This window comes from Lepus europaeus, chromosome 4 (genome assembly GCF_033115175.1).
Source record: "Lepus europaeus isolate LE1 chromosome 4, mLepTim1.pri, whole genome shotgun sequence".
Taxonomy (NCBI): Eukaryota; Metazoa; Chordata; class Mammalia; order Lagomorpha; family Leporidae; genus Lepus; species Lepus europaeus.
This window is the reverse complement of record NC_084830.1, coordinates 67,365,358-67,386,942: the sequence shown is the minus strand read 5'-3', so window position 1 is coordinate 67,386,942 and position 21,585 is coordinate 67,365,358. Positions and strand designations below refer to the sequence as shown.

The following is a 21,585-nucleotide window of genomic DNA, read 5'->3' as shown; positions in this document are numbered from 1 at the left end:
TTTGCTTAAATGAACTAATAAAACCCTTACATCCATTCATTTATCTCAACTTACTTATATCCCAAATTGTAACATGTTTAGGTAAAAGAATTTTGTAATTATATTATCCACTGTGTATTAAAGTAACTGGGTTAGGTAAAGAGGTTAAAGAGAAATGAAGTTACTTTCTCTTTAATCTGGGCAGCCTCTGTGACTATTTCAACCAATAGTAGCCTTTCTCTTTTGAAAAGTTCCACGCTGTTTCAGGTAGGCTGTGTATATCCTGTAATTCATCCATCAACTTTCAGCCAGGTTAACAAAGAAAACATGAGAAAAAATCTAATAAATACAATTAGAGATAGAAAAGGAGACATTACAACTGATACCACAGTATCAGGATTATCAAAAGAAATTACTATAAATAATTATTTTGGAAAACCTGAAAGAAATAGAAAATTTGACATTTTTCTCTTACTGTATGAGACTTTTTTCTTTGTAGCTTTTTGACAATTTGATCAAAATGTGTCTTGAAGAAGATCTTGTTTTATTTGAGTCTGGTTGGGGTCCTTTGAGATTCCTCTCTAGATATCTGCATTTCTTTCAAAATTTAGGACATTTTCAGAAATTATTTCATTAAGTAAGTTCCAGATGCCTTTGTCCTTCTCTTATCCTTCAGATATTCCCATAGTACAAATGTTTGTTTGCTTACTGGTATTCCATATGTCTTATAGACTTTATCTTTTAAATTTTTTTCTCTATTTTGATCCAATTGGGTTGTTTAAAAAATTTTGTCCTAAGATAAGAAATTCTTTCTTCTGCTTGACATAGTCTGTCTTTCAAATTCTCAACTATATTTTTCATTTCATTGATGGAAATTTTCAGTTCCAAAATCTCTGAATGAGTCTTTTGAATAATATTGTGTATTGGTTGACCTTTTCATTCATATTATACATCATTTACTCATTTCCTTGAACATTATATTCTCTTGTAATTATATTTTCTTGCATCTCATTGAGTTTCCTCAACATCTTTACTTTGAATTATTTTTCACTTCCTTCAAATCAAGATCTATTTCTATTTGGAAATATATATATCTATTTCTTTTCTGTTATTCATGTTTCTCCTGTCACTACAGTGATCTCTTTACTAAATGTGCTGTAGCAGTTCCTTCTCTATGGAGTAATTATCATTGAAAATACTTTTTTTGGCTGGCGCTGTGGCTCACTTGGCTAATCCTCTGCCTGTGGCACCCAGGGTTCTAGTCCCAGTTGGGGCGACAGTTCTGTCCCAGTTGCTCCTCTTCCAGTCCAGCTCTCTGCTGTGGCCTGGGAAGGCAGTGGAGGATGGCCCAAGCGCTTGGGTCCCTGAACCTGCATGGGAGACCAGGAGAAGCACCTGGCTCCTGGCTTTGGATCGGTGCAGCGCCGGCCGTAGTGGCCATTAGGGGAGTGAACTAATGAAAGGAAGACCTTTCTCTCTGTCTCTCTCTCACTGTCTATAACTCTCTCCTCTCTCTCTCTCTCTCTCTCTCTCACTGTCTAACTCTGCCTGGCAAAAAAATAAAACAACTTTTTTTTTTAGGTTGAATGTGGGGTGTCCTTTGGTTAGTTGTTTTGACTTTGGTTCTAAGTGAACACAGAGAGGTAATCTCTGTGTGATTTCCTCAGCTGTAATCTATATCAGCAATGTGTATGAATTTCATAGCTTGCACCAGTTCTCGGAGGTAGTTCTATGACTTGGCAGTACCTATGGGCTTCCAAAGGTGTCTTCAGGTCCAATACAGTTGAGTGTCAGTCTTATTAGGGTTTGTGTTGACAGTATTTGTGTTCCTGGTGCTGTGGACACAGAGCAATCTGTGTTGAAGTCCCATCTGGAAATCCAGAGTGATGCTGGGACTTGTGACATCAATATCTGTTGATGTCACCTGCTTGATGGAAGTGGGTTATGTTGAGGCTTATAGCACCAAAAGTTCCAAACTGAGTATGTGAACATCACCTTGCCTCAGCCCAATAGGTAAATACACATTATGCTGGAGATCATGCTCTGGCAGGTGATAACCTGGAGCTTTGAAATACAGGTAGAGTTTTCTCTAGGTCTGCAGATCTGAGAACTAGACTACTAATAGTCACAATCCTAGAGGTGCAGAGATGAAAGAGTACTATACTTAGGTTCCACAGGAAAAAAAAACAGATTCTTTGGGGGATTGTGCACTTGTGGTCATGGCCTGCAGTACTGGAGTGGGGATATAGCATTACCCAGATGCTGCAGGGACAAGTATAGTTGTTCAAAGACCACAGAGAAAACAGACATAGTCAGAGAGCTGCAGATTACAGTGGAGACCTTATCTATATCCCATATTTCATGTGCAATTTGTGGTTGGGCATATGCACGGGAATGCACCAATCGAAAGTAGTGGAATGCAATTTGGGTCCTTCATTTGTCCCAGTTGCCTTCGGAATATATTTCCAAAAGTCTCAATACTGCAGTACTTGGAGGTAACTTTACCTACTTTTCACAGGTTGACCACAGATTGTGTACTAGAGGTACAAGCCTGGATCTGTGGAATGCAGATAAGGTCTTCCCTAAGTCCCACAGACAAGCACAGTTCTCTAGGAGTTATAGAATAAACAATCACAGAAACATAATTGCATGATGCAGTGGAGTCTTCACCCAGGTCACTTTGGACTGAACTTAGTTGTCTGTGGAATATAGCTCCCATAGTCACAGTCTCAAGTCTACAGGACTTAGAGGGATAGTTTACCCTGGTTCCATGAAGTGGTCTCAGATTGTATTAAGGATTATGTACTAGCAGGTGCACCTAGGAATGCAGATGGGGCATTGCCCAGGCCCCATAGGGGAAGGCTGATATCCCTGGGACTTACAGAACTGACAGTCACAATCTGAGAGCTGAAGAATGCAGTAGAGTTCTTATGTAGGCATTACAGCATGAATTCAGCTTGTGTTGGTGATTGTCAGCTGGCAGCCACTAGCCTGAAGCAGAGGAATGCTCACGATACTCTCCTGGTCACACCAGTGAGTATAAGTTACTCCAGGAACTATATTACCAATAGCCACAGTCCCAGAGCTGCAGAACACAGAAGGCACTTCCCCACTTCCCACAGAGCATCAAGAGTGATGCTGGGGCTTGTGCCCTGGCCACTCAACACCCTTTGCTAAGTGATGCAGGAGGAGACTTTCTCAGGTCTGGTTCTCTGGGCTTGTGCTTGAGTTGCTGTTGTTGCTGAGCCTCAACAGGTAGAGGATTTCTCTAGACTGCACACAGTGAGCATGCATGGCTTTGAGGTTTGTGCTCATTAATGCTGAAGGTGCAGGACACAGAAAAGACTGCTTTCTGCTCTGTAAAGCACCCTGGCTACAGGGGTGGAGGGGACTTCTGGTGGCAATGGGGCTGCCTGCTTTCTCCTAATACAGACTGGAGTTCTGTAGTGGCTGTATTGCTATAGATCAGCTCTGAGGCTTTGGGTTGCAGGATGCAATGCATGCTCCATTTTGGGAGCAAAGCAATGCCTCAGAGTCCTGTTAGGTGTCTAGACAGAATTGAAAGGTGGTGAGGACTATGGAATTCTACTGTAGTTAGGGCTGTGGGTCTATGGTTATGGTGGGAACTGAAGAGATTGCTGCTTATCTTTTCCTGGCAAGATGGTGTCTGCCAGACCAAGGAGCCCAAGTGGGAGCTGTGTTGTACTTTGCTGCTCTCTTTCTGCTAACTTTCTGAGTTTCTGTGCCATTTATTGTTCCCATAATTTTTTTACTGAGGTTTTTCCTCTGTCAATCACTTCGAAATGTGGTCCTTCCTTTGTTGTTCTTATTCTTCCCTGTGACAGAAGTGAGTGCAGGACCTTGCTACTCAGTCATCTTGGATTTCTCCCTGCACGTTTGTGCATTTTAAAATTTACTTTTATTTATTTGAAAAGGAGGGAGGGGGGAGTGAGTGGGGGAGAGAAAGTGAGAGAGAGAAGGAGAGAGAGGGGAAAATGGAGAGAGAGGGAGAGAGAGAAAGGGGTGAGGAGAGAGAGAGAGAGAGAGAGAAAGAGAGAGAGAGAGAATTTTTCATTTGCTGGTTCACTCTCCAAATGCCTGCAACAGCCAGAACTGGACTAGGCCAAAGACAGTATTGGGTCTCACACATGGATACCAGGGGCACATGCTCTTGAATCTGCCCCCCACCTCCAAATTTCTAAATTTAGATATATTTAGCAGAACAATGCTTGAGTTACTTTATGGAAATCAGATTGGAAAGGGCAACTCTAAAATATGGTAAATATTTAGAACGTTATAATCCAACAGAGGTCGTGTGATCTCAGTGAGGCAGTATCAATAGGATGAGGTAAGGGGATATTGATAAGCAAATATGAAAGATCACACTGTACCAGATATATACTTAATAAAAATACATTAAACTGAGTTTATGATTTTATGGAAGGCGCTTTCCTTCTTCACTCTCTCTCCTCCTCCATATCTATATCTATGTATATCTATATCCATATCCATATCTATATCTATAATCTATATCATCTATATCTATATACATATATATGTCAATTTATTTCTGCTTCAGTTTGCTGTAATGTAGAGATCATTTTTGAAAGAGAAATGATTGAACTTAGGAGATCTTACCATCTGAAAAAAAACTCCACATTGAAGAGAGCAGTGGCCATGGTAGAAAGATCACATTCTTTGAATTAGACAAATCTAAATTCCAACCACGACTCTATTAAGAGTAGATATTTTGAGCTGATACTATGAGTACATAATGATGTACATGAACATTTTGTGTTGCAGGTTCTTTATCATGTGAGAACATTGGCACTTAACTTGCAGCAGGATGGCAAGGATGAAGCTATGTGGAGCAGCATGAAAGAAGAGCTTGAAGTCCTAACTCAGGTAATGCTAATTCTTCTCTTTTCCTCCTAGTTGTGATGCTCTAAACAGTGAGCCACAGATGTTTAACAATACAAAGCTAGCTGAATTTAAGATAAAATAAAACATCTATTCTATTAACTTCCATTAGTTTTTTTTTTTAATTAAAGATTTCTTTCAAAGTGCCCCCTCATTCCTGGATTTTACTGTTCTTGTTTATTATAACATATCATTTATGATTTTAATTTTTTTATTTAATAGGAAGAGGGAGAGAATGAGAACACAGAGTTCAGAACGCTCTTATCTGCTGGTTCACTACTTAAATGCCTGCAATAGTTGGGTGGGGATGGCTAGCTAGAAGCCAGGAGCCAGGAACTTTATCCAGGTCACCCTTGTGGATGGCAGGGACCCAACAATTTGAGCCATCACCTGATGCGACCCAAGATTTGCTTTGATAGGAGATGGGAAATGAGAATTGAGCTGGGCTCAAACCCAGGTACTCTGCTATGGGACATGAGTATCTTTACTGTGTCATAATAGTTAAGTCGAACATGTAACCTCCACTTATTATGTGTTTGGAAAACTTGGATATAGTTATAAGGCCTACAAGAGAGAGGTTCAAGTATAATTTGATTCATTAAAGAAAAAAAAACACAAAATTAAATTGAGATCCTGAATCAACAATTCATAAAATACATATGTATATTTGTTTTTATTTAAATTTTATATGTGATCATAAAAGATACCATTTATAAATATTATTTAAGCGAATTGTGATAATTTTCCCATTTAATTACCTGGTAATACTAATTTTTCTTGAAATTTTCTTAGAAAAAATTCTTTCACTATGATATAGTTGAACCTCATATATTTACCTTTGAAATAATATTAAATATATCATCAACACATAGTGAACTATGGATATCAGAATGTAGATGGTGGAATCTTGGGGTTATCTGATAGGGAGACATTGTTATTGGCCCTATAGTCCTATTGTAGAATTTCACTCTCTGACCATCTGCCTTCAGGTTCTATCTAATAAACTTTCCTGAAAGCATAACTGATTTTCCTATAGAACCTATTGGCAATTGGCATGTCTTCATAATAAGCAGAGACATTTATTGAATCATGAGACTCAAAACTATAGGCTTTAAGCCGGGAATCTTCTGGAACAGCAAGAGTTTATAGTAGTAGGCCCGACATGGAACAAAATGCATGGCTCTTTAAGTGCACTTTCACACAAGAACCACAGGAAACCCTTAGCGACCTCATGGATGTTATTCTGTAAGATCTCATTCTACAAATATGAGCAAGAAGGCAGGTGGGTTCCCATGACCCTTAGGCTAACACATGTAAAGCTTACTAATATCTAAACATATTTGTTCTTCTTATTTCTTCATACCCAGACATTTAAGTGAAAACTGTGTCTTGGATGCACTCTCATCCATCACGTTAAAATTTCTTTAATAGCTTTAGGATCCAACTTTTCCAGAAAGACTGCCTTTACAACATTTGACCCCATAAGTCTAGACTCCAGGGGGATAAGTCCGGAGATGTACTTAAGTAGCACTTTGAGCCCAAAGAGACTTGGCACATTAAACTAATAAAAAATGACTGTAAAACCATCTGTAAACATGAAGTGCCATATAAATGCTTATTAATAAGCATTTTCTTCAATTTATATTTATTTTTATTCCAATATGCCTCTCAAAAATACATTATGGTCTATTGTGTATAATGTCTTTCAAACAAATTGTATTCAAGACATTTTAGAGAGTTAAATACATGTCACTGTGTGGTATAAATTATAGAAGGACACTTTGAATGGTAAATGAATTAGTGCATTCAGTCATAAGGCCAGGGAAAAATGGGTTGTGTAAGCGTCTGGTTTGAAATATCTAGACTCCCTGGAACCAACACTTCAAATCCCAGCAGGGCAGCTCTGTCCTTCATCCTTCTGAGATAAGAGTCCATTCAGTTTACAGTCGGCTGGCTTTTTGAATGATCTCTTGGAACAGTAGGCATGTCTGCTCTGTGTGAACATTTTACAGAGTCTGGACAACACAAAAAAAAAAAGAATCCATGAGAATTTAAGCAGTGTAAGATATTATTTTATTTGGAAAATATTTTAAGGGTAACGAGATATTGACTTAGAAAACAGCAGGAGTGTGAGCTTGAGAAGGCTTGAAAAGGTTTGAAAAGAGAAGGAAGCTTAGTATCTGATGGGTTATTACTACTGATCCCTAGAACTGTTTTTAAATATGAAGAAATGGGTTCCAATATAATTGTAGAGTTTACAGCAGTATGGAATTGACCCCTGCTACATAGTTGATATTTTGGATTGCTTTATGATTTTTTATTAAGAATTCATCAGAATCCATAATGAAACCCATTTATAACCTACACAAAACTTACAAGATATTAAGTGCAAGGCAGAATAGGACCCTGTAATGTAATAAAAAGGATTCATGTCACATTTGAATGTGGCTTTTTCAAACATTTGAGCACAGTGCTTCGAAGCGGGAATTTGCTAGTTTCCCCAGCCTCCAAAAATGCCAGTGTCAAGCATGATTTATGCTAAAATGGAATTCAAATGAGCTGCCACAGAGAACTCTAATCTTTCCCAGATAATGACTTATCATGAATTTTCCCACATTTTTAATAAGGTTATGAGAATACTTATAGGATAAATCAAAACTGGGGATGGAAATAGAACAAGGTGGATGTTCTTTCACCTGGAAACCCTCCAGAAGTTCTGACAGTAAGTAAAGAGCTGGGATAATCTAGTTTTGTATCTTTAAGCTTCACAAGTCAATTAGATCACTGAGCTGTGATTGGCATCAATGCTTAAGAAAGATTGTTTTTCCTTAAAACTAGTGTTCCATATTTTACTTTTCTAAGATACTGCTTAAAATACTTTACACTGCCACTGTTTCTGAACTTCTTTCTTCTCTTATTAAAGGGCCATGAAAATCACATGTAAACACTACTGAGGAGGTGTTATACAAACAAGGAGGTCCTATGCATATACCTAAGAGGAGTATGTTAACAAAAATACCATAGAAGTATGAGTCTAGCCTCTGGTCTTTCATTAAATATCTCTTTACTGTAATGTAGGTATATATGTGCACAATACTGAAGCAATGGAACTATTGGTATGTGTGTCAATGAAAAAAAATACCTCTCTGCCTTTATTTTACTTTTTTACCTACCCAAGTCCTTGTAGTTTCTTAAAAAAATCAAGGTTTTCTCCTATATCAAGATTTTTGTAAATTCACCTGTCTGAGATTCCTTCCCATCATCTCAATAGCATGTAAGTATCCCTCTCATCATATCTCTTATCTCACCTAGCAGATATTGTCAGTGTTTCTGTGGATCTTTCTCTCTACTTTGTATCCCCAGTTCTACTGTGCTCTAAGGGTAATATGCAGAGTATACTACAAAATAACAATGTGCAGAATAGTTACTTATTTTAACGTATGATTTTCTATCTTTTTGAAATTCAAAAACATGTATTGAAATGGACAGTTATATTTTTAAAAATTCTTAATACTCAGAACAGCAACATACATTCATACTGCATTTTAAATAGAATAAACAGATCATGAATATTTATGTGGCTTGCAAAGACTGGTATTACACACTCCGTATTGCTGAACCAAATAATTATGCAAAGACAGTTTCACTTAAAATTACAAATGCCATATTTTAGTTTGTGTTCAATAGTTTTAATGCATATTGATAATGGAAGGAAATAGCTTCTATTTAAAAACAATACATTTAAGTTGGAAAAATGCCATTGCAGCATATTTTAAAATGTTAAAATGGCTAGAATTGTGTTAGGATAAGAGCTAACAAAGGTCCAAATGCTGATTGATGTTACAGAGCAGGCATAATTGCTTCTTTTGAAAGAAACAGTTTCTAAGATTCAGTTTGACAATTCCTTATGCTCTGGTTTATGCATTTTTCTGCCTGTCCAGTTTGACCTGTACATACAACCAAGTGCATGAGGACCTCCAATAGATGTTATTAGGGGTTAAGGGAAAAGTGACATGTGAATAACAATTCCTGCAATATAATTCCATAATTAAACTTTAATAAAAAGTAATAGGCATTTGAGGATGCACAAAGTGTGTTGCTTGAAGCACAAAATAGATAAACAACATATGTACTTCTTTTACAAGAAATGCAAGATGGTCTGTACGATACTAATGCCCTTACGTTTCTGTTAAATAGGAAAACTATGGGCTTAGGAATCAGATAGAATTAGTTTCAACATCAGCTCTGTGCACTAGCACAAATTTTTTACAATGTTGAATCTCAGTTTCTGTGTATATAAAGCTTTTTTGAGGTAGGCGAACTTGTGTGCAAGTTCCCACACTTTTTCATTCTTCTCTGATCTTAGTGACGTATCTCCATAGCCAAGGACAATGAACCAATGTACACGTGGGACCTGGAATTCATATTCTCTATTTGTTTCTAATGAAACTGCAGTCCGTTCAAAGACCCTGCTGTTGCAAAATAATTTCCCTTCTCTGCTTATGTATAGAGGCACTAATGTAAAAATAGTGTATATATAAAGATTTATGATAAGCATATTATATGTTTATGGAAACCTTTTGATAAGATTGGAGATATTTATACTTTCCTGGTAGCAAAACAAAAATACGCATCAATTCAAATTAATGTTAGTGGAAAAAATAAGAATAAAGGCATAATTTTATTTAAAGCATACTCTCCTGAACCATGGAAATAGTTTTATTTTATCTCATTGATTTAATTTTTATTCTAATCAAGAATATGTTTTAAGATTAGGAGGACACACAGATCAACAAACATAGCCCTCTTCTTCCTGACTGGTACTTATGTATTATGGTAATTCATAACTGAGGTAACTATGGTTAACTTGAATAAAAGTAGAAGGGAGTATCTTATATTTAGCCTTTTATAGCATTTATCAAGCTGTGGTATTAGGCATTAGGATGTTTTACTTTGGTTTGCATTTCCTATCTTCTCAACAAATCTCTTAACATCGTATTCAGAATTTCAGAAACTCCTTATGCTCTTCTATTCTAGTGATTTTTCTGTTGAATAGTAAAGAATTACAGATTCTATGTAAATAAAGTTAATTCATTTGAGTGAAAACCTGGCTGTTTCTTGTCTTCCTGGGCACACAGATTCCATTTTCCAGTCTTTCATGACATTAGTTGTATAGATGACTGTTCTATTCAACTGACTGGAAGGGGAGATGATGGCTGCCACATTCGTGCCTCAGAACACCACATGGTGCACAGTCCAGACTCTACTTCTGTTCTAGGAATCTTCCATTTAGACCACTGATGACTGCAGAAGCATCTTGGTACACGTAGACATGTCATATCAAAAAGGCTTTCCTGTGACAGCATCTCCACTGGTAAGATCAGAATGGAACATTATTTTTAAAGAGCTTTTATTTTATATATTTGTTTACTTTTGTAAAGGTTTATTTATTTATTTGAATGGAAGAGTAACAGAGAGAAATAGAGAGAAACACAGAGATCTTCTATCCTCTGGTTCACTCCCCTAATGGCAATAACAGCCAGGGCTGGACCAGGCCAGAACTATGAACCAGTAGCTTCTTCTGGGTCTCTCACATGCATGGCAGGGCCCAGGTACTTGGTCCATGTTTTGTTGCTTTCCCAGGTCATTAGCAGGTAGCTGGATTAGAAGTGGAGCAGCTGGGACCCGAACTGGAGCCTATATGGGATGCTTAATGTGCCATGACATAGCACTGGCCCTGAAATTTCTTATATTAGCAAGAAAAAAATAATTACTTTGGTAAATAAATGGAATATCATGGTTTAACTCTTATAGCTACTAGATTAAATCAGCCATCCATGAAGTTTAACATGAGGACACTAGACTAGACTGATAAACTAGTATTTATTTTTTAAAAAGATTTATTTATTTATTTGAAAGTCAGAGTTACACAAAGAGAGGTAGAGACAGAGACAGAGACAGAGAGAGAGAGGAGAGGAGAGGAGAGGAGAGGAGAGGAGAGAGAGAGATGTTCATTCCCAAGGTAATCATAATAACCAGAGATAGGCCAGGGCCAGGCTAAAGCCAGGATCAGAAGCTTCTTTTGGGTCTCCCATGTGGGTGGCAGGGGCTCAAGCACTTTAACCATCTTCCACTGCTTTTCTCAGGCCATATACAGGGAATTGTATCAGAACTGGAGCAGCTGAGACTCAAACTGGCACCTATGTAGATTGTGAATGTCACAAGCAGTGGCTTTACCTCCTGTACCACATTACCAGCCCCAGGATAAACTATTAGTACATATGATAATTAAGAAATACTATGGAGAAACACTTGTATGATATTGTCCTACTTGTTTAAAATATGTGTTATATATATGTTTTTATATAAACCATATCAATGCATATTTAATACATGTTATATATATATTATATGGTGACTAATACATATTCAATGATAGGAATCAAACTATTACACTGTAGATAAAGTGTACAACTACTAGACATACCTGTAGCACCATAATAGAAAACATTTCAACCATGAACTCTGACAATCAAAGAAAACCATGGAGGTGAGTGTTGCATGAGAACAAAGGAAGTGTTTGCAATATTGGAAAGAACATCTCCAAACATTGGGTGTAATACTACAGGAAGCTTCCTGTGCAGTATAGGGGAGACTAACAAGTCATTGAAGAGTGTTATCAAAGTGATTTGTTAAACATGAAAAAGAGGGCATTTCAACATGAAGTGTAAAGTGGAAAAAGGGGGGGTAGCATTGTTAAAAGCACCACTAACTCTCCTAGTAGAGGCATTGGAAATTGTTTGGTCTATATACTCAAATGTACTGGAATTGAGAATATCAGAAGTAGACTCAAAATGACAGAGGTCTTCAATTAAGGTTATATATGGGAAAAATAAAATATAGAGAAAGAAGAGGATTTGAAATATGTTTTTGAAACTATCAAAGATCAAGGTTTCATTAGAAATCTATTCCGTGTGGTGTTAAAAGCTTGCGAAGTACTTGTTTATAAGCAATATAGCGACATTGAAAATATTATCTGTCCTTGTTAATGCAATAAAAGCTCTTTCAGTCACTAATGTACCTGGACCCTGACTTTTATACCTTAAGATAGCTACTACTTTTCCTTGTGGAAATATGCAGAAGCTGAAACATCCAGTTGTTTATAAGACCATTATTATAGATGAATACTCCTAGAAATTTTGTAACTGCAACTTAGTATAGTCTTTTCACACAAAATTGATCAACATGTCTCATTACAAAAACAAATATTTAAGGCATCAATGAACACATGAATAAGAACCAATGCAGTATTGCCATTCAGAACATCGGCTTGGAAATAGTCATCATTGGAAACAACCAATTTTTTTGCACTGGTGACCACGATTTCCTGAATGATTGGCCTACCTTTCCTTACCCTCAGTTTTCTTATGTCTAAAATGTGGATGTCAGAGTGTGACTGTGGGATAAATATGAACCAACCTTTATAAAACACTGGGTTGTATGACGACAAGAACAGGTTAAGATCTAGTAAAATCATTTAAGGTCTAATAAACCTTGGCATTTTCAGCTCTTCATCCCATATAGGCTCAAGTTCTATTTCTGGAGATGGGATTCTGGGCCTTTAAATGCATATGCATATGCTTATATACTTTTGTATGAAAAAGTATTTGGTTTGTATGTAAATTTCATTATATACATAAGTGTTATGTGTTCTGTGTCTTATAAAAAGAAACAACCAGAAAGACTTGGGGGTCTGTGTTTACAGATATATGGTAAAATAAAGGAAATAATAATATATGAATATACTGAGTTAGACAGCAGAGTTCAATTGCTGCTAACAGCAGCATATGCATTAATGTTTAAAGTCAATGTTAACATTTATGATCTTGAGAGCTAAATATTTTCAGATCCTGAGAAGCTGGGCTTTGTGGTGGAATGAGAAGACCATGCCAAGACAGCCACTGGCAAGTGAGCGTCAGTTACTCAGGAATGGCTTTGAAACCCACCTGGCAATGGAGCCTGCCTGGCAACAGGCTGTGATTGGTTAGGGCGTAAACCACCCCTTGACCAGATTGGCTGCCTTGGCTATTTAAGCTGCTGTACCAACTGAAATAAACGAGTCTGTGGGCTGCTCGCCTCTTGCCTGCTTTCACCCGACTCCCGGGGTCTGTGTGGTTACTCTGCACCTCTTGGCCTCATCGTGCTCCTCCTCTCAGAATGAATCCACAGCAACATGGCCTCAGAGCACCTAGAAATCTAAAATATTCAGGCAGTTGAGTGGTAAACTTCTAAATTTTATATTCAACTTTAATATGTAAATATATGATCATTTTAAACAAAACTTTCTAAGGCAGAATTCCAAAAATTAGAATTATAATCATACTTGTAGAATCATTTGGTGTAGTTAAATTTTGCATTTTAATATCTATCTGTTCAGCTGTAAAACAGATTGATATGTCTGCTTTCTCTTCTAGGGTTGCCATAAATTATGAAATGAATAGCTATTTATGAAGAGAATTTGAAGATTAAAATGCTATAAAATTATGCTATATTATTATTAAAACTATAATAGCAACAGCAGAGATTCAGTAAATTTGTATAGCATTTATGCCAAGAACAAATAGAAGCTCTTAAGCAGAAAGCAGAAACCTTAAAGGAAGAATATACAAAATGACTAAGTACTGCAATTTCAAAAGAATATTGGGAACATTGAAAAAACTTCCAAGTAACACCGTCAAACGAAAATTTAGGAGACAGCCAACATGTATTATGAAGATGGGAGAAGGAAATTGAGGTGGTTCTGTTATTAAAATAGAAAAATAAAAATTGGTTTATCTTCAGGATATAATGAGGGTCTACCAAAAATAAGCTGTCATTCCACATGTCTTTTTAATAAAAGAAGAACTGATGTTAGAGATTTTTTGGGTGAATATAAGAAAGGTCATAGAGGACAAACTCAGTGCTGTACAGAATAACCACAGGAAGTAATCAAACTTATTTTTGAGTTTCTCCCTCTCTCCTATGTATGTGTTAGATTAACTGTTTTAAAATCAAGAAGTAGACCATTTTATTACTGGAACTCTTTCTATTTCTATAATTTTTAGAAAAATGTTTTAAAAATTGCTAATTTTTCTTGGTGTCATTCCTAACTATTTAAACTAGATAAATGATAATTTATCATTGCTAATAACCACCTACAATTATGGTAGTTATCTAGACTGATTTTTGTGTGTGTCTAATAAAATATTTGGTGATTTTACTAATTTTCCTATCAGCATTTTTAAGGTTATATGGTGAAATGCAATCATGCAGAAAAATCCACTCAAAATATAGAACTCTGCACTCGAATTATTTATGATGAAATGAATAGAGTTGATTATCACAAAATATAATCACTATTACTACAATAATTTGTTCAGTTTTCTTGAAATTAGACAAGAAAATCAATGATATTTGAAATATAGGCTAAAATAGAATACATTATGGACTAAAAATGTAAGTACCTACCTCTGAAATTGTGGCTTCTTTTTAATTAAATACAATAATGTTTTCTGTATCTGAAATCCAGAATCATCCTACTCCATCTTGATTGACATAAAACAGTCTACAGACAATTGAGTTAAGGCAACTAATTGATTTGGGGAATTTTCATTTCAATGATGACCTTGAGCCTTTGCTGCCCTGAATGGCCTTAGTTCATGTCACGGTGCTCTAGTAAAATCTATCACCAAATCAATTACAAAAATCATGGAACATCTGATCCTTCTCTTGAAATTAACTAGTGAGAGTAAGTCAGCACACCTTCCAATGACACAATGAATTATTATGTTCTCAATGACCCAGGAAGGAAATCACTAGTGATTGATAGGAGGTGATATGTAAATGAGAATTGAATCTTCCTGGATTAAACATGTAGCAATGACCATGAAAACTATCAGAAACTTGAATCCCTTAAAATGATTCTTGCTTTTTCATTATAGCCATGGAAGAGTCTTCTTTTTACTACTGTTTATATTAACAACTATAATTCTGGGAAGATTATTGCTTTACTATTTTAACATAAAACTGTAAAGAACAGAAAGTAAAACCGTGGTTTTATGATTATAGCAGATTTCTTAGTTTTATTTATATAAATATGTAGAGAAAATACATGAAACAATGCATCATATATTTGTTGATATAATTTGCTTCCTACTAGGACAATTCAATTAAATAAAGTTCAAAAGATATGGTCAAAGAGGACTACTTTTCTGACAGAAATACAATTTTTCAAATGAAATTTTATGCTATTTGGATGTTGGTTTAATTTTGTATATAAAAAAATAAAAAACAAATAATAGGTGCAATTTCCTATTTCCAAATAAAATTCCCAATATTTTTAATTGACTGCCATTTTAAATAATTGTGTTTTTATATGGGTCTGAGAGTAATTTTTTTAACTTGGTGGTTAAGCACATAGACTTTTCCACAGTCGTAGGCTTTAATTCAGACTTTTATTTTTGGGTATCTTTTGTAAAAATTATAAATTGTAGAGTGCTTTTCTTGTAAATAGCTCTCAAGTATTAAAAGTTAAGTTCAAATATTCATTTAAGGAAAAATTTATTAGATTCCATGTGAAATACAAATATAGTCTGTCCTCATCCTTAATATAAACAAGTTTTTCATTCATGAATTTAATCAACTGTCAGTCAAAATTTTTATTTAAGATAAACCAATTTTATGTATTTCATATATATAGATTTGGGAACAAAGTGATACTTCCCATTCTACCCTCCCTCCTGTCCACCTCCCAGCCTTCCTACTCCTTCCTCTCCTATTTTCTCTCTTAATTTTCACAATGATCTATTTCTACTTTACTTTATACTCATAAAGTTAACCTTTATTTTAAGCAAACAGTTACTCTTCCATATGCTGATTTCATTTCATATGGGCAAATTCCTAGGAGTGGGATTGCAAGGTCAATGGTAGTGTTGGACCTCTCAGTTGCAGATGCAAAAAGCACGAGGTTTTTATTGAACGTTTGCGCAAAGGGGCCCCCACCTCAGGCGGTGAGGAGCCCTAAGCAGCAGTTTCACACAGGTTATGTAGGCAACGAATTAGCATATTCCTAATGTGCATGCATAGGATTGGTCAGTTCAGAGGGACCATTAGCATATGGGAGAATGCTGGCGAAGAATGCTGGTGGAGAGTGCTGGTGGAGAATGCAGAGGTGTTACAGGATTGGTTGGTTCGGAGGGACAATTAGCATACCGGAGAGTGCTGAGGGAGAGTGCTGAGGTGTTACAGGATTGGCTGGTCGCAGTGACATCATAAGTGCGCGCCTAGAGACTCTCCGAAGGGGAGGGGCAGCTCTGCTCTGGGCGCGCCCAGAGGTTTCCTGGAGGGGAGGGGCAGTTCTGCTCTGGGCGTGCCTAGAGATTCTCTGAAGGGGATTGACGTTTCCTTCCCAGAGAACGTCCTGCCCGCTAGACTCTGGGGAACATCTAACCTCTTAAGAAGCCCCTGATATTTGCCCAGGCCTAGTTTCTTGTCCCTCCCCCCATAAGGGTCCTTCAGTAGATCTATTTTCAGCTTTCTGAGATATCTCCATACTGTCTTCCACAATGGCTGTACTAGTTCACATTCCCAACACATCCTTGCAAGCATTTATTATTTGTTGATTTCCAAATGAGGGCTATTCTGTCTTGGGTGAGATGGAAAATATTTTTTAAAAGTCTATATTGAATATGTTCAGATGTTTTCATGTTCATTATTCCTTTAACAATGCAATATAATGACTATTCACATAGTATTTACATCACAGTAGGTAATATTATAAGTAATTTAAAGATGATTTAAAGAATATTAGAGAACATGAAGGTCCTGGATCATTTTATATGGACCTTGGTTGGCTTCAGCAATTTCAAGTTGTGTAGACTTCATTAAACTACTAATCTCCCCAAGTCTCGGTTTTATCATTTGATGGCTATTGTGTCCTAGATTTTCATGAAGGTGGCATTAAAAATCTATATGGGGGCCGGTGCTGTGGCATAGCAGGTAAAGCCACCGCCTGCAATGCTGGCATCCCACATAGGCACCGGTTCAAGTCTTGGCTCTCCACTTCTGATCCAGCTCTCTGCTGTGGCCTGGGAAAGCAGTGGGAGATGTGTGGGAGACCTGAAAGAAGCTCCTGGCTCCTGGCTTCGAATCGGTGTAGTTCTGGCCATTGCAGCCAGCTGGGAAGTAAATCAACAGAAGAACTCTCTCTCTCTCTGCCTCTCCTTCTCTCTCTAGCTCTTTCAATAACTAAATAAATCTTAAAAAAAAAGTATATAAAGTTTTTAGTTAGAAACTGAAACTTAAGCAAAGAGGCATTAGCTCTTGTGAGTGTTAAAGAATCTATTATTTGGGATGGTGCTGTGGCATAGTGGGCTAAGCCTCAGCTGGTGGTGCTGGCATCCCACATGGGTTCTAGTCTCAGATGCTGCTCTTCCAATCCAGCTCTCTGCTGTGGCCCAGGAAAGTAGTAGAAGGTGGCCCAAGTGCTTGGGCCCCTGCATGCATGTGGGAGACCAGGAAGTCGCTCCTGGGTCCTGGTTTCGGATTGGCCTGGGTTTGGCTGTTGTGGCCATTTGGGGAGTGAACCAGCAGATGGAAGACCTATCTCTCTGTCTCTCCCTCTCTCTGTCTGTAACTCTGCAGGGTCTTAGTCCACCCATACAGGATGGACTGGGTCCGAGGAAAGATGAGCGCGCCGCTCACCCGTTCCCCAGCCTCCTGGTCCTGGAGACAATCAGATGCAGCGGGGAGCCAAGTCTAGTAGCAAGGACTCATTTACTTGGTGTAAACAGAACCTTTTATAGCACAAAACTGCAGAGTAAATGGGGCAGGGCTAAGGACCAACCAATCACTTAAAAAAGCACCTTACGGGGGGATTTCTATAGGACTAGCCCTATGTCTATACACTTGTTACTAGTTTTGTTACCTCCCCTGACGTTGCACAGCCAATTAGTTTTAGTGGTAAACAACTTTGGATTCCGCCACCTTACTTCCTTTGGGCACCAACATGTAACTAATTTCCCCACATAACTCTACCTCTCAAATTAAATAAATAAAATATTTTAAAAAAGAGAACCAATTAGTGAGTAGTCCTTCAATTGTGCTAAATTTTTAAATATTACTATTCAATTAACTATGGAGATTTTAAGGTTACAAAGTGGTATATGTTATTTATTAAAGCATAGAGTTTAGTTTTGTTTGCAAATTTTGATGAAATTGTTTATAGGACTATCAGTATTCAATAAGCGTTTTGCATGTTACTTACTATCTTATTCTGGCTTTGTATTTATTACAGAGTGGCTGTGAATCAGCACAGCCATTGACATGTGCTGTGGTATATATTGCTACATTATGTTTGTAAAGGACAATCTGTGTTCAGAAAATACTCCCCTGAAACAAGGCACTTCCTATTTGTATGCTCAATGGTATGGATGTATTTTTCTGTCTTCTTAACACAGATTCCTTAAAAACAAATCACAGAAAGGAGGCATAGAAAATACCATCTAAGTGTGCTTAGAAGTTGTTCAAGATCACATACAAAACAGACGTTTTGTCATCTTTGGTTTCTGAGACTTCAGGGGTGTTTGTTAGTACCAGAGCATTACTGGGATAGGATCAGGAAGTTTAGACAAGAATGGACCCTCTTTCAAGCATCTTTCCCTTTCCCACTACTAAGGCACCCCCATTTCAACCTTGCTTTGTACTCATCAGAATTCCTGAAGATAAGATCTGTAAGATGCTGAGTGTGTCATAAAGCCCCCTGTGGAGTGTTTTTCTCTCCAGAGATCTTAAAGAAAATATGTAGCTTTTATCTTTATAGTCTTGCTTGGTCAGAGGTCAAAACTGAGGAAAAAAGCTCTTCAAACTCCCATGAGAAGAAACAGGGAAAACAGAAGTCAGTGGTAGAACAAAGTTTTACTTAAATATGAATTTAACATGGTAACGACAATTAGGCATTAAGCTTTAAATATCTGAACTAGTGGGAAGTGTTATAATGTGTAAATATGGGAGGGGGAGGAGAGAATTTGACTTTTTTTTAACTTTTCCCAAAGGAACCAATTCTTACTGAGCAGCTTCTAAAGACCTAGCAACTAGGGCTGACACTCTGGTGCAATAGGTTAATCTTCTGCCTGTGGTGCCAGTATTCCATAAGGGCAACAGTTCCAGTTCCAGCTGCTCCTCTTCTAATCCAGATCTCTGCTATTATCTGGAAAAGCAATGAGAGATGGCCCAAGTGCTTGGGTCCCTGCACCTATATGGGAGACCCAGAAGAAACTCCTGGCTCCTAGCTTCAGATTGGCATAATTCCTGCCATTGTAGCCATTTGGGTTGTGAACCACCAGATGGAAGACATTTCTCTCTGACTCTCCCTCTCACTGTCTGTAACTCTGTCTCTCAAGTAAATAAATAAAATATATATATTTTTTAAAAAAAGACCTAGCAATTCGGGTAGGTGATTGGTATAGGAGTTAAGATACCTGCATCCCATATTGGAATTCCTTGGTTCAAGTCTGAACTCCACTTTTGATCCAGCTTCAAGCAGAGGTACAACCAGGAAGGCAGCAAATGATAGCTCAAGTACTTGAACCCATGCCAACCATGTAGGGGACTGGAATGAGTTCCAGCATTCTGGCTCCAGTCTGACCCAGTCCTTGTAGTTGCAGACATGTAGGGAGTGAGCTAGTGGATGGAAGATTCCCTCTCTCTCTGTCTCTGTTTTTGTGTGTGTGTGTGTGTGTGTTTCCTCTTTCCCTCACCAGATCTGTTTGGGAAATGTAGACATAAAATATGTAGTCAAATAGTACCAAAATATAAAAGATATTTGTACACAATATTAGCAAAGCTAAGAAAGACAATTGCATTGCTAACTATTACATGAATTTAAAGGTCTCATGGCAATGCAGAAGTTCACCTCTCAGTTAAGCCAGGAGGTTCTACTGGGAAGAAATGGGATTGGTGCACAACATCAATCGAAAAGTCCCAGCAGCTGCAGGCACAAATTATTAAACCTGCAACATACTTTTGTCTAAATGTGTAAAATTTTTCAGGTGGTAATGCACAAAAATATTGTGTATGGTTTCGCCTCCTTCACATGCAGTAAAATCAAAGTAGACAAAGAAGAATGTGAAAAGTAGTGAGCCAAGTCAATGCATTCTCTGGTCAATACTGTCTAACAGTTCAAGGAAACAGCAGTGAAGAACAAAGCCCTTTGCTCCGGGACAGCCTAGAACTGAACAAAGGTAGTTGGAGTAGACACAGAACTAGAAAAAGGTTATCAGAGACACCTGTAACCAGTGTGAATTATGTGTTAGTATATATAGAGAGACTTGAAAGTATTTTTCTCCTTTGTGTTTAGAAACTATGGTGTCTGCAGATATTAAAGAATGAGATTATGATCTAAGTCACAGGAGATGTATAAAAACAAGTACTGGATGGCCAAAAGGAAATCGAACTGTTTCAGATGAGAGACAGTACAGACTCATCAGTTTCCCTGTGAGGAAAGATGTGCTGTGGAGAAGCATTAAAGGATGCTGTAGCCTCTTTTCTGGCTGGAACCATGGAGGGTGCCGAAGAGAAGAAGAAGGTTCCTGCTGTGCCAGAAACCCTGAAGAAAAAGCAGAGGAATTTCGCAGAGCTGAAGATCAAGTGCCTGAGGAAGAAGTTTGCCCAAAAGATGCTTCGAAAGGCAAGGAGGAAGCTTATCTATGAGAAAGCGAAGCACTACCACAAGGAATACAGGCAGATGTACAGAACTGAAATTCGGATGGTGAGGATGGCAAGAAAAGCTGGCAACTTCTACGTCCCTGCAGAACCCAAGTTGGCATTTGTCATCAGGATCAGAGGTATCAATGAATGGTGTGAGCCCCAAAGTCTGAAAAGTGCTGCAGCTTCTTCGCCTTCGCCAGATCTTCAATGGCACCTTTGTTAAGCTCAACAAGGCCTCCACTAATATGCTGAGGATTGTGGAGCCGTATAGTGCATGGGGGTAGCCAAATTTGAAGTCAGTAAATGAACTAATTTACAAACGTGGCTATGGCAAAATCAATAAGAAGCGAATTGCTTTGACAAATAACACTCTGATTGCCCACTCTCTTGGTAAATGCAATATCATCTGCATGGAGGATCTGATTCACGGCATCTATACTGTTGGGAAACACTTCAAGGAAACAAATAACTTCTTGTGGCCCTTCAATTTATCTTCTCCCCGAGGTGGGATGAAGAAAAAGACCACCCATTTTGTAGAGGGTGGGGATGCTGGCAACAGGGAAGACCAAATCAACAGACTTACTAGAAGGATGATCTAAGGTGTCTCCTATAGTATTTTTGTAATCTGGTCAGATAATAAACGGCAACTACAGTCAAATTGAAATAAACTGTTGTATTGGTGACTTTGTAAAAAAAAAGAATGCTGTATATTGTTTGCAATTTACTATATTTGAAATTTGTTTTTTTTTTTTATTTTTTTTTTAACTTTTATTTAATGAATATAAATTTCCAAAGTACAGCTTATGGGTTACAATGGCTTCCCCCCTCCCGTAAATTCCCTCCCGCCCGCAACCCTCCCCTCTCCCGCTCCCTCTCCCCTTCCATTCATGTAAGGATTCATTTTCAATTCTCTTTGTATACAGAAGATCAGCTTAGTATATA

The 21,585-nt window shown here is 37.6% G+C and overlaps 1 pseudogene; it reads left to right on the top strand.

Annotated features, from left to right (window-relative positions):
• Nucleotides 1-20,491: 20,491 nt before the first annotated feature.
• Nucleotides 20,492-21,313, top strand: LOC133758376 (large ribosomal subunit protein uL30-like; annotated as a pseudogene).
• Nucleotides 21,314-21,585: the final 272 nt, after the last annotated feature.